The sequence below is a fragment of the Meriones unguiculatus genome, chromosome 20 (assembly GCF_030254825.1).
Source record: "Meriones unguiculatus strain TT.TT164.6M chromosome 20, Bangor_MerUng_6.1, whole genome shotgun sequence".
NCBI classification, from domain to species: Eukaryota; Metazoa; Chordata; class Mammalia; order Rodentia; family Muridae; genus Meriones; species Meriones unguiculatus.
In genome coordinates this window covers 59,812,860-59,825,214 of record NC_083367.1, presented here as the reverse complement: position 1 = coordinate 59,825,214, position 12,355 = coordinate 59,812,860, and positions in this window count along the sequence as shown.

Sequence of the window (12,355 nt, the reverse complement as noted above, 5' to 3'; positions counted from 1 at the left end):
ACATGTATCAGAATCCCTGAATTTAAACAGTTCATCATGTGTGTCCGTTATTCTTTATTGTCATCTTGACAAAGCTGGAAAGAAAGAAACTTAATTGAGAAATTGCTTCTACCAGATTGCCTGTAGACACATCTATGGGGCACTGTTTTGACTGATGATTGATGTGGGAAGGCCCAGCCCACAGTGGGTGGTGCCACCCTGGGCAGGTGGGTATAAAAATGTAAGCTGAGATAGCCATGGAAGCAAGCAATCGGCATTCCTCTGGAGTCTCTCTTCAGGTGCTGCTTCTAGGTTTCTACCTTGAGTTCTTGCCCTACTTCCCTCAGGAATGGACTATGACCTGTAAATTACAGTCAGCTCTTCTCTCCCCAAATTGTTTTTAGTCTGTGTTTTATCAAGGTGTCGTGTAACTGCTTAAGAAACATTTAAACATTTATTTTCATGGAAACCTCTGCCACCTCACTGAGTTGAGATTACATGATAATGTTGATCACTAGGTTTTATATTTGCGAAAGCAGACATAACCAGTCAGGTCTAGGTCAATCATTTTTAACTTTGGAAAGGAAAATATCTAGAGCTCTAATTAGATAGAGATCTAATTAGATTAGATCTAATTAGCATAAGCTATTGACTACCAGGAAGTGTTATGGTAGATCCCAAGGTGTTCCCAGCCTCGATTTAGCTCCTCTCCTGGCTGGGCAAGCTCCAGCCAAAATTGCTGTGTTTATAGCTACACAAACATCAAATTCACTGCTAACTCTGGGTGTTGTTTTTCTGATGGGCTGAGCTGAGTTTCTGAAAAGCTAGCAGCTGTGCTGGTAAATCAAGCATAATAGTTTGGCTTTCACATGACCTTTAACCCCACATTTAGGCAAGTAGGGATTACATTGTTCAATCGTTGAACATTTCCCTTTGTTTACATCTATTGACCTGTGATCCCTGCCACTGAGTGACCTAAGCTTCTTCAGGATGTTTACCCATTGACTCAAATTCAGAAGCACCTGTCTTAGCGTTCTATTGATATGACGAAACGCTATGATGAAAAAGCAAGTTGGGGAGGAAAGGGTTTATTTGACTTACACTTTGAGATTATAGTCCATCATCGGAGTAAGTCAGAGCAGGAACTCAAGCAGGGCTGGAATCTGGAGTCAGGAGCTGATACAGAGGTCATGGAGGGGTTCTGTTTCCTGGCTTGCTTCTCATGGCTTTCTCAGCCTGCTTTCTTATAGAACCCAGGGCCACCGGCCTAGGGATGACACCACTCACAATGGACTGGGCACTCCCCCATTGATTACTAGCTGAAAAAAAAATTCTTTACAGCTGGAATCTCATGGAGGTGTTTCGTCAGCTGAGGCTCCTTTCTCTCTGGTGACTCTAGTGTGTGTCAGGTTGACACACAAAGCCAGGCAGTACAGCGCCCAAGCAGATCCAGGCTGTGTGATAGTTGCTACGGAGAAATAAAGTCTATATGGACTTTATTTCAATTAAGTTCAAATGCTGAACTTAAATAAGGAAAACTCTTTTCAAGATCTTAACTCTCTCCTAAACCCTGGTTCCCCGACGCCCTGAGCAAGGAATGAGGTAATGGAAGGGCTTCTGCTTTCTTTTGCATTTTAATGTTCTGCTTACTCTAGATTTAACTTGGAGCAAACTGTCACACTAAAATTCTGTCCCCTCAGGAGCTGTGAGGTTGGAAACATTTCCCCATACATCAACTTTAGAAATGATATGTTGAAAAGGAAGGCATGGAGGATAAAAAATACTGGCATCCAAGGGACATGATTCCCTAGGACTTGAAATATGAGTAGGCTGAGGAGATAGCTCACTTTGTAAAATGGTTGTCTTGCCAGCATGAGGACCAGAGTTCTGCTCACAGAACCCATGTAAAAAGGCCAAGCAATGTCCACACCCTTGATGTCTCAGTGCTGGAAGGCAGGTACGTGAGGATCCCTGAGAGTCCTTGACCAAAATGGCCTAAGCCTGTTCAGCAAGTTCCAGGCCAGGTTTTTAAAACAAGGTAGATGGCCTCTGAGGAACAATGTCCCGAAGTTGCCCCCATGGCTCAGAACCATGCACACACAAGTACATGTACAGATACACACACACACAAACACACACAAATACACACACATAAACACACACAGAGACATACACAAAGACCCAGACATACAGACAGAAATACATACACAGACACACATACAGACACAGACACACTCACAGACACAGAGATACACATACAGACAGATGCATAGACACATACATACACACAAATACCTTCTCAGAAAGACAAGCGGTTGTGTGAGTGGGTGTCTAGAAAGCATGACAGAGCAAGCCTCCCACAATGGCCGTTTGCCGTGGCCAATGCGGGCTCAAGCGGACCCTAACATCCCCATGAAGCAACAGGTCCCAGCTTCCCTCAGTTGCTTGCAGATTGTTTTCTATGGTTGAGGGCTGGTGGTATTTACCCATCCACTTCCGCATGTCTGTTGTCGCCCTTGTTTAGCTCACATTTCATCAGTCATGTTGGTGAGACTTTATGGGTGTAGCTTCCGAGAAGACAGCAGTCTCACAGCAAGCTCCCTGATCCTCCAGCCCTTACAACATTTCTGTCCTTCTTCAATTATCCCTGAGCCTTAGGTATGGGAGTGTTATGCACATGTATTCATTCGGACTGCTCTTCACAACTCTGTTTAGATTGCTTGTGGAGTTTTGTAATGGTCTCTGTCTTTATAAAGAGAAGTTTCCTTGTTGAGGAGTAAAGGCTACGCTTATCTGTGGGTATAAGGACAAATATTTAGAGCATAGTTAGGGATTATGTTCCAAGATCTGGACTTTACCAACCCTAAGTGGTTAGCTAGGATTTTAGTACCAGGCATGATATCCCTGTTGTTGAATGGGTGTTAAGTCCAATTAGAGAACTTTTGGCTACTGTCAAGGTATGTGTGCCATTACTTCACCATTAGTGTAATAATGTGGTCATTGTGGTCACTGATGTGGCTCATCATCCGATGTAGGCATTATAGCTGGGTAGAACTGTTGGTTCCCTTATTTGGAAGTTTGCATGACACCTTCTTGTTCCATGAGAGCTAGCCCTCAGGGAGAAGGCTTTCAGAGACCAGTTCAGAGACCTCCAGGCCCACCCTTTATTCTTTTCTCCCCTCATCCTGAGTCACTTCTTGGCTTCCTCTCAAGTCTCTTGGCAGTATGAGCCAGAGCTTCCCTGCATTCCGACTTCATCCTTACCTCCTTTGCACTTGGCTGTTATCTTCATTACTTCCTGAGTATTTATCCAGGCATTCACCACACCTATATCTTTTCTCCAGTTTCTGCCTTCTGTTGCTCAGTGGGGTCGCTTCATCTGTAAGGTTTTTGTTGACCTCCACACTAGGCATCACCACTACTTTTCATCCTCTCCGGTTCAGTACAGACTATTTATACTGAATAAGGAATGTCTCCCACAGGGTCAGATGGTAGTACTACCTTGGAAGTTGGCAGAAAGGTAGCAGAGCATGGTCAGAAGAAATAGAAAGGTTCTTCCTGAGAATGGTACACCTTGTTCCCACCCTCTTTCTGTCTGATTCCTCTCTGCTTTCTGGTGCCAGGCAGAGAGCAGCTTTTTCTGACCATCTGTTTCCCTCCATGTTTTTCTGCCTCTTCAGGGCTTAGGTGTCAACATCTAAACCCATGAGCCAAAGTAAGGACTTTTTTGGATAAGTCATCTCTTCGGGTGTTGATCATGGCAACAAAAAGGCTAACCAACCCAGTGTCCTTGTTTGGCTCCCCTTCCTCTGAGAGTCACCCAATTGTGCTTCTCTTTTTAATACTCCATTGATTATCTAGTTTTTGCTGCTCTCAACCAATTCCTATGACTCTGGCCCTTCCAGTCTCTACATGATACCTCTACCTCTCTCTCCACACTTGCTCTTATAGCAGGAAGCAACTTCACATATTAAACTTCTTATGGGATGTTTGCTGCATTACATTGCTGTTATGTCAAACTTAAGGTGTCCATAGAAATAAAAATCTGAGGAAAAAATTGAACATCCTAGTCAGAATATATTTAGCATTTTAGTCTGAGGCGCTATTGAGTTTCACTCTTCATGTAGCTGGATCCCAGGACTCTTTCTAGATGTGGCTCTGCTTATCTGTGGGGACAGATTTTTTTGGGACACAGCTGTGTACATTTGCCTGGCCATGCTCCCCGGAAATCTATAGTTTTCTTCCTCAAGTTTGAGCTGGTTGCCATCACAATTGCTTGGGAAGTCTCTGAGTTTCCCTGTTAACATCTTTTTGTTTTGCATTCAGTTCTGCTCACTATAGGGAGTGCTGGCGGCCTTGCTCTTGGGTTCTCTAAGATTCCACCCACGTCTTTCACTCTCCAGTGTCATCTCAGCTTGAGCCTTTTGCGGTGACTTCAACTAATCCTCTTTCTTGCCCATTCTCACAGGAATGGTGGACATCTTAACTGTATTAATGTTGACCAGGTGACTTTAATGAATGGGACTGTGACAGGCCTGGCTTCACAGAGACTTAAGAGTATGCCCTCACTCTTGTCAGGATTATTGCCGTAGTGCTATGAGGAAAAGGAAGCCATGCAGAGGCTGGCTCAGTTGAGCCCAGTGAACTACAGATCAGTGTCGAACAAAGCTTTACCATTACCACAGCTGTAAGTTCATTCTTCCGCGTGGCTAAAATCCTGCCTTCTGACCTCACCTTGTACCACGTGGTTTATTCTGTTTTCAAGGTTGGGTCATTCTCTTTTCATGCCTCAATAACATAGTCAAACCACCTCACTGACATGCCCCAAACACATCCAAGTTTTCAGCATCCCTGTGTCATTCTGTGTATACCTTCGCAGGCTGAGAATGTCTGACCCATATTGCTTGTTTGGTTTTTAAATTCCAAGCTAAGCAAGTCGTTCATGACATCTTTCCATAACTCCTGTGTCTTTCTCTCCTGCACTGCAGATGTCGTATCCTCCCAAGCCCACTTGGAGTTTGTCACGCTCTTTCTGTCTGCCTGTCTCCCGTTTCTCCCCATCACACCACACCCCCTTGCTCCAGCACTCAGTGAAACTGACTGTATGCTCTCTTTTTTATTTTTGGTCAGAAGAATGTCTTTCTCATTTTTGTAGTTTGAAAAAGTCAACGTATTGCAAAGTAGACTATAACTTTTATCTGAATTGACTTGAGAAAAACAGGTTGCATTTTTCCCAGGACCTTAAAACATCACTTACAGCAGTGGGTTGGGGTTTTAGGTTGCTTTGGATTCTCTCTTGGGCACTTCACTGGAGGTGGAGCACATGGCTTAGTGTACTTCCAGCTCTGCATAGAGCTCTGGAGCTCCATACTCTGGGAAGAAGAGGTCAGTGGGACCAGTGTTGAGCCAGACACAGGAGCAGCAGCTACTGTGAAAACTGGGACACATCACAAATATCGCTTTCTGTATGTACTGAAGGCTTTATTACATTTGTTTGTTTGTGTGTGTCCATGAGTGCACATGTCAAGGCACACATATGATGGGGAGAGGATATCTCGAGAGGATTATGTTTTCTTCAATCCCGAGGATCCTTGGGAAGGAACTCAGTTCCCCGGCCTTGGTAGCCAGCACCTTTACCCACTGTGTCATTTTACCAGTCCTGTGCCGCAGTTTTAATTCACATATCCCAAGCCCAGGGAAATCTCATACTCACACCTGTTTTGCGGTGAGAGCTACATCAAACCTTACCTCTCCATTAGGGGTTTCTGAAGAGAAAGCTTCTACCTAGAAGTAGAGGCTTCCGGTACGTGTGTCAGAACACGATGGTTACCACACAAGACCCAAGTACACACCTCTGGAGTGTTTGAGCAGCGAGCCCGTTGTCTTCAGTGACCAGAAAGCTGCACTAGCAGTTGTCATGAAGGCTGTGACAAACATCTGGGAAGTGTCTGGATTAGTCAGTCAGTCTGTGGTGTGTTCCCGTCCCAACCAGACACCCGACACAACCCTGTATGTTTTACTTAGCATTTCTTTATGAGATAGTTTGAGTCTTAGAAATAATGGCTTTTCTAGAAGAGGACACAGAACACAGGGTCACCAAGGTAGATAAACCCTGGGCTGAGTGCATCCCCAGTCACAATCCTCACTGTGCCAAACACAGCTGACAAGGTGCTCTGCTGACCCGGGTCAGGCATCTTCCTCCCTGGGGCTTCACTGCAGGTGAAGCCTGATTCAGACACTGGGGCTCTGGAATCTGTAAAGGACTAATGGGGTTGCTGTGGCTTGCTCTCACAAGCTAAGGGAAAAGACAGGTTTATAAAGGAGAGGCTTCTGGGCTGTGCGTTGAGTATTCTGCACATCGTATCAGATTATATTATTGAACAAAAAAAATAAAAAGAAATGTCTGCTTCTATATTGTAGGTTCACCAGCTATAGCTGGAAAATTGACGAGTGGTTGGAGATGTGTGTTTCTATATTGCTTATTAAATTGTGTCTTTCTGTAATGTATAGTGGCTTCAAGTGACCGCCCCATACATACCAACTCACATACACACACACGTACATATCAACACACAAGAGTTCATAAATATACAACCTTACATTTTATCATTATTATTGTAAATAGGAAATGAAGTTACCGTCCTTGAAATTATAATGGCAAGCACACAAAGACACAGTTGCCGCCACAGAATTCAATTAAGAGATAGCAATCACCCCTTGGTGACTGCGTGAGGTAGAAATATACAGGCATGCTAATAAGTCATATCTTAAAGCCACCACGTTTATCAGCCAGCAGCCAGACACGGGCACAAGTGTGAGAAGACGGCGCTGTTCCGGGATATTTAATAAAAACCAGCTCTCTCCATTTAAGGATTTGTGTTTAATCGTTCAGCAACATTTTAAAACATCCTGGCTGGCGAGCTTCTCAATTGGAACTGCTTGCATTAGATTTTTGCTCCACCTGGCTGAGGAGGAAGGGAGGAGTGGGAAGGAGACGTTTAGCAATAAGCAATCTGTGTGTGTATTTTCAGAAGCTTTTCTTGCCATTTTCTGACCTTTGAGCTGTTTGTGTGCATCTGCTGTCTGAACCAGTGCTCTATCTGAGGAAGCCTGCAGAAGGCATTCATTAGCACGCTAGCCAGATGACTGACTCTATAAAATAACCTTTCCCTGGTAGAGGCTCTGTGTCGCTCGTAGCTTGATTGTTCTAAGAATGGCTTTTAAAAATATTTAAAGATGAACACAGGAAGGGTGCAAAAATACAGAGCATTTTCTCTTTCTTTTTTATCGTATAAGTGGAGATATTTGTATAGCAGGTCAAAGAAATTCTGTAAGTGCCTGTCTGGATAGATCATGTTGAGTAACAGCAAAGGGCAAAGGAAGGCAGCCATGCACTGTGAGCGTGGGCTACTCGCTCCAGAAGGAAAAAGTGGGTTTTTAATCAAAGGAAGGCCACCCCTTGTATTTGACAAATAGGAAAATGGTCTTATATTGAAGCAATCCAGGAGCTATATTTTTTGGCTGCCAAGATTAAAACCTTCATCTTACAGAATGGTTCAAGAACAGCTAGTCTACTGGCATCTAGGTCATGCAATTTGCCTGGAGGTGTTATGTCACATTTGCTATGAGCAGCTGCCTGGGGGAATCTGCCGGCTTAGCAGATGGTTATGCTGGGAGAGTACCCTCCATTTGGAGCCTAGAATCAATCAAACCCTCTGCAAAGCCCTTAGTTCTTCAAAGTGTACAAGGATCTGGAAGAGAAAAGACACATATAGGACTAGTGGCCACAGACATAGCAGAGGGGAGTATGGTCATCTACTCTTCTTTCCAAACACTTGGATAATTTTGAATATTTTCCTTTTCAGAGCCAAGCCTTCTCCTTTTCAAAGGAAGAAGAAAAGTTGTTTTTGACCTCAGATATTTAATGGATTTTAAGCTTTCAGGAGTTGAAGCAGCTGAAGCGGCTGAGAATTAGAGATAGTCTGAGACTGAATGGTTGTTTGTAGTTTTCTTCCTGGCCCAACCAAAAGCCAAGTTCCTAAAATTGAACTCCTGTTCTTGGCCTGCACATTTAAATGAACCTTCTCACTGAAAGGTCTAAATTTCCATCGTTGGAGATTTCTGTTTCTGCAGGACCCTCAGAGTGAACCCCAGATGAGGGAGATAGGTCCTATCTGCAGGGAAACAAGAGCAGAATAGCAGCGTCAGATCTCAGCACCTGTGGCATCCTATTCACCAGTTAAATAAGTTGTGTGAGATCAGGATTCACTCTCCTGCAGTCTAGAAGGTTCTGTTTTAGTAGTCAACTGATGATACAATGGCCTGTGCTTGATCCCAAGTGTTTACAGAATCTCTGATCATGCAGAATGGTATGGTCAGTGCAGAGGCATACACCATGGGGAACTTCTACCTGAGATATGTAATTACAACCTTTCCCTTCCCTTTCCTCCTTCCAACCCTCCTTTATACTTCTGTCTCCTCTCCTTCAAGTTCATGGCCTTTTTTATTAGTTGTTATTGCATGCGTATATTTCTAAATATAACCTTCTCAGTCTGTTTGTTACTTGTATGTATGTTTTCAGGACTGACAGTTTGGCACCAGACAACCAAACTGGTATGTTCTTCCCTGAGGAAGGGCCACCTCTACTGCTCTCAGCTTTCTTCTGTTACCTCTAGTTCTTTGAGGAGACTTGAGTCCTTGTGGGCTTCTCCCTGTCCACTTTGCTATGTGTATTCACGTCATCCTTGTTCATCTCACAAATGCTTACAGACTTCTTTCCTTTTGCTCAGTATTCTAAAAGTACACTTAAAACTGTGTGCTTGTTGTAACTCTTGATGCAGTAAAGCATTTATAAAACCCCTGTGACCTACAAAAGAAACAACTGATGTGGGCTTCTATGGTGTAGAGAAAAAAAAGTGAGAGAGTGGCTGTTCTTACTGGGGAAGTAGGCTCTGTTTGAAATCTCTTTGGAGTCAGTGTTGCATACACATATATATCAGAGAAGGTTCAGCAGCTTAGAGTACATAATGCTCTCCTCAAGAATCTGAGTTCGGTTCCCAGGACTCATGTCAGGCAACTCATAACCACGTCTAACTCCAGCTCTAGGGATGTGACACCCTCATCTGGCCTCTGCCTGCACCTGCACTCACACGTATCTGCACACAGATAGACAGACATTTAAGATTTTTTTTAAAAAGTCATTATCACTGATGTTTCTTTGGATATTGTTTAATCTGCTTATATGTGATTGGACTGAATTATGAGCATACTGCTATAAACAGATCAATAGTGGTAGAATTAATCACAATTAAAATGTAAATATCCTCAAACATGAATTAAATCAGACCTCTGTGCAGCTAAGAATTCCACCCTAGAAAGGACACCAAGAGATTTTTTTTTAATACAGAATAATGTGATGAAATTCATACAAAAATTTTGAGGATTTATTGTTCTCTCATTCTAAACTAATCAGTTGGCTATAACAGCAGTATTTGGAGGGAACTGTAGAAAACCAAGCAGAGGTCTCCCTGAATTTTAGGGGTCTATTGTCTGCCTGTGGTCATCAACCATTTTCAGACAATGTATAAATAAGAATTGTCCTTTGTGTACTGGTTGGTCTAGTATCTTATGGGAAACGAGAACAAGGAGCTTAGAGAACAAAGGATGTGACCAGCCCACATGGTTGGTGCAGACTCTGAAGTCCATCATATGTGTTTCTCCTTGAAGGACGTATGTCATGTAGCTTTGTGAATTTGCCTTGAATCTTTGTGCTTAAACTTAATGGCTCACACAACCTAAAATTTTGAAGGTATTTTAGATGGTGGCATTCATCCTCCCATGACCTTCAGAAACAGTCCAATACAAACAACCAGGGGAGGACTTTATGCAGGATGGTTTCTAGCTACCATCTTCTATGGTGATTTCTTGCCTGAGCTTGGGGTCAAGGAAGGGGAAGAAAGGAAGGACACCTACATGCAAGCTCATGCATGGCGACTTTGTGATGGTGGCAGTCAGCCAGGAGGCAGAGACAGAAATGCCATCTTATCACTATCGGGACTTCCAGGGGGGGAAATGAAGGGAATTGTTCAGCACTTGTGAAGACTTTTTGGCTCCTTCCTGATGGAAGTGATTAGCACACATAATAACAGAAGTATGGGAAGGGAACATGGACATAAATGCAAGGTAAGTACAAAGGAAACTTGGACAAACCTGATAGCTAATTTGGAGAACTGCTCAGCAGAAGAGTCGAGGACTCAAAAACAACAGTGCTTGTGCTACAGAGAAGTAGACAAGAGATGAGCAGATGAGTAGACCTTCGCAAGGTCAGCTGTGGTCTTAAAGAGGGGTTTTCATAAAGTGTTTGGGAGAAGTCAAACATGGCCTGAGGAAGTATGGACAGGAGTTTCCAGCGACTCCTAAAGACACTTGGTCTTGAAGAAAAAAGTGAAAGAGAATCTGCAGACTCTGAAGTCCCCAGTAGGATTAAATTCATCTGAGGTCAGAGAGGAAAGTGGTGTAGACAGAGAAAAAGTCACAGACAGAATACCAAGTATGATCAAAGAAGCATGTTTTTTGTGGTTGGGCAAGGAGGGATAGCAGTCCTTCCTCAGAGTCCACCCTTGCCTCACTGGTGATGAGGAGGCTTGGTCACTTCTGTCCAAACCATACTCCCTACTCTGTAAATTGGGAATATTGATGCCTCTTAGCTGATCACGAAATAGAACATGAAGGTACATGCAACTGTACTTAGCACAATGCCTGAAGAGCAGACATAGTGAAAATGAGGAGAAAGAAGGCTGTGAGGATAATGCTGAAAATCTTCATGTGACAGTGTTCAGGAGAGCCCCTGTGACACAGAATGTAAGCAGGACTCTGCCCTGGCTCCATGGAGTCAGCAGTAAGGGGAAGTGTTAATTCAACCATCTGCTGTTTCTCCCACCCCACCCCCTTTTTTTTTTCTGCCTACAGTTAACTTTGTGTTTCTATACTAGGTTCTTGGCTTCTTTCTTCTGTAAAGATCAGTGGCTGGAGTTTCTGAGTCATGCACTGGATTTTAGGTTCAAAATGCAGCCCAAGGTTGGGGGAGGATTCCAGTGTGTCTCTGTGAGTTCAGCATCTACAAGTAGAAGAGCATGGAAGTGAAAGGCAAATGAGGCCTCATCAAACTTTCAAACCCAGATGCACAAGGCTGAGAGGACCAGGAGAGAGAGGGGCTGTGGTTGGCTATCAGGCTCTAATAAGAAGGGAAGGCAGGGTCACTCCATTATGAGGCATCTGAAGCTTGATCTACAGGAGGGCAAAGAGATATTCTAGGTACTCAATGGGCCAAGCATTGCTGCAGATGATTTTATATGCCTTTGACAGGCATCTGCGTCCTGAAAGTCTGAGGCCTTAGGGATAAGGACTGTATGAAGAAAATTAATTCAGGTAGATATAATATCCATGGGCATGGCAACATGCAGCATAGAAAGGAGGAAAATCGATGGAGAAGAGAAAAGCATAAAGAAGCCAAGGCTCAGTTATTAGAGGAATGATGAATCATGGAAGTACCCCTGTACCTGGCTGTTTGGGATTGCAAGCTTTCCTCAGTAGTGCCTGTGGGCACTGCTTGTGGCCACATGGCTTTTCAGCTATTCACAGTTGATCTCTGAGGTAGTAGCACCTGTGCTACCTTATGAATATCTTTAGTTTTGTAAAACTAAAACAAATTTTTTAAGGAGAAAATTTCAATTTATTCAGTATAGCCCCAAAGTCAAATGCAAATTATAAAAAAGCTGGTCTCTTTTTCATACAGAGGAGTGTTTGCTGCAAGGCAACCACACAGTCTGTCCTCAGCTTCCCTTTTCCTTTGCACAAGCATGGAATGTGGGGTGGTTCAATTTGATTGTTGACTTGACCCACTATAGAGTCACCCAAGAAGGCAATCTCAATGTCAAGGTTAGGTTGGGCTTTGGGCAGGCCTGTAAAGAATTGTCTTAATTGAGTTCATTGAGGTGGGAAGCCCCTCAAGTGGACTTGGCTACTATTAACTGAGAGAGAAGGAGAGAACAAGCTGAGTGATAGGATAGAATGCTTTCTTTCTTTGTTCTCTGCTTTTAACTATGAACGTAATGTGACTAACTGCCTCAATTTCCTGCCAACTTGATTTGACTGCAATAATGGATTTTAATTCAAAAACTCTCTCCCTTAATGTTCTTTGGTCAGGGTACTTTTTTTTATCACCGAAATAAAATATGAAATTAAGACTAAAATTGGTACTGAGAAGCAGGACCATTGATGTAATAACCTGACCATGTGTCATTTAGTCCTTTTGAATTATTTTGTGGAAGGAATGTGGAAGAGTTGGAGCTTTGGGCTAGAAAAGTCATTTAACACT